The following is a 1,273-nucleotide window of genomic DNA, read 5'->3' as shown; positions in this document are numbered from 1 at the left end:
CAACCCAGGTACATGCCCTTGACCGGAATCGAACCTGGGACCTTTCAGTCCGCAAGCCGATGCTCTATCCACTGAGCCAAACCGGTTTCGGCAAGATAACAATTTATAAACATGATTATAACAGATCCCACCTACTTAGACTGCCCATGAGGACTATTTTAAGACTTAGGTCATAAGTGGCAGTATGGTCATTCATACATCCTATCATCAGGCCATAAAGAATAAGAACAGAATTCTTTATAAACAGGGACAAATCATTTAATTTGCAGATTAAGGAAACACCTTCCTGCCTACATTTAGATAACTTTATTAATAATCACAGCAGATGACATTAAAATCAGTTAACGAGATCCCAAAATATGAGAACCACTCGAAATACACTCTAATTCCCACATTTAGTTAAATCAATAGTCTTAGTTGTACCAAAGAAAAGTCATGTTACACCTACCAGTGATAGTTGCTTTAAGAATTTTGGAAAGCATTAAGTCAGCCTGTTAGAATCTTATGCTTTCAATTTGTGTTATCAGGGGCTCTGCTTTGCCTTATGAAGAACCTTATTTTCACATTTAAAAGAGCATAATAAGTAAGCATGAGAGATCAAGTCCTGCTGGAAACATCCACGAGGGGAAAGCTTACAGCTGCATTATTTTTAATTTGGTGAATCAAAACCTCCAACTCTATGTCTAGAATAACACCTTGCATATTATAGTAGTGGCACTGTATTTGTGGTTTTAGCTCAATTAGAGATTAGGAAAATGAGGTCAAGAGAAGTGAAGTGCCAATGACCCAAACACAAGTCGACTGACTCACTCTGTGAATTATACCGTGGGGCTTATACCCAGTAAATACAGCTTTAGAGTATCTCAATAATTTTGCTGGTGCAATGTCAAGAAAATTAGGTTGTAAACTGTTCAACTACTGAAAGCTTCAAGGATTCTATGAAAACTTTATATCAATTATGAAATGCTCAGTAAGTCAGAATCATTATGAGAGAATAAGTATCCTAATATATAAAAACCTTGGGTCCCTCTCCACCAGAGGCTTGACCAACAGGATTATTGGCTGTGGGTGCCACCATCTTTGTGATGGTGTGAGAGCACTGTGGCTGCAGGCACGGTGACCCAGCACTGACTGCTGAGGGGGCTGCAAATCAGGCCCAGAGAGAGGCCTGACGAGAGAAGCAGGGTCTGATCTGTAGCCTGTGTAGCACCTGTTGATCAGCACTTGCCTCTCTCTCTCTCTCTCTCTCTCTCTCTCTCTCTCTCTCTCTCTC

General features: G+C 40.5%; 1 protein-coding gene across 5 annotated transcripts in view; it reads right to left on the bottom strand.

Annotated features, from left to right (window-relative positions):
- Window positions 1-1,273, bottom strand: part of WDFY3 (WD repeat and FYVE domain containing 3) — a 245,140-nt gene that overhangs the window by 46,396 nt on the left and 197,471 nt on the right. The window lies entirely within an intron of this gene.

This window comes from Myotis brandtii, unplaced genomic scaffold (genome assembly GCF_000412655.1).
Source record: "Myotis brandtii unplaced genomic scaffold, ASM41265v1 scaffold424, whole genome shotgun sequence".
NCBI classification, from domain to species: domain Eukaryota; kingdom Metazoa; phylum Chordata; class Mammalia; order Chiroptera; family Vespertilionidae; genus Myotis; species Myotis brandtii.
Note: the sequence above shows the minus strand (reverse complement) of the source record. Positions and strands in the feature narration are given on the sequence as shown.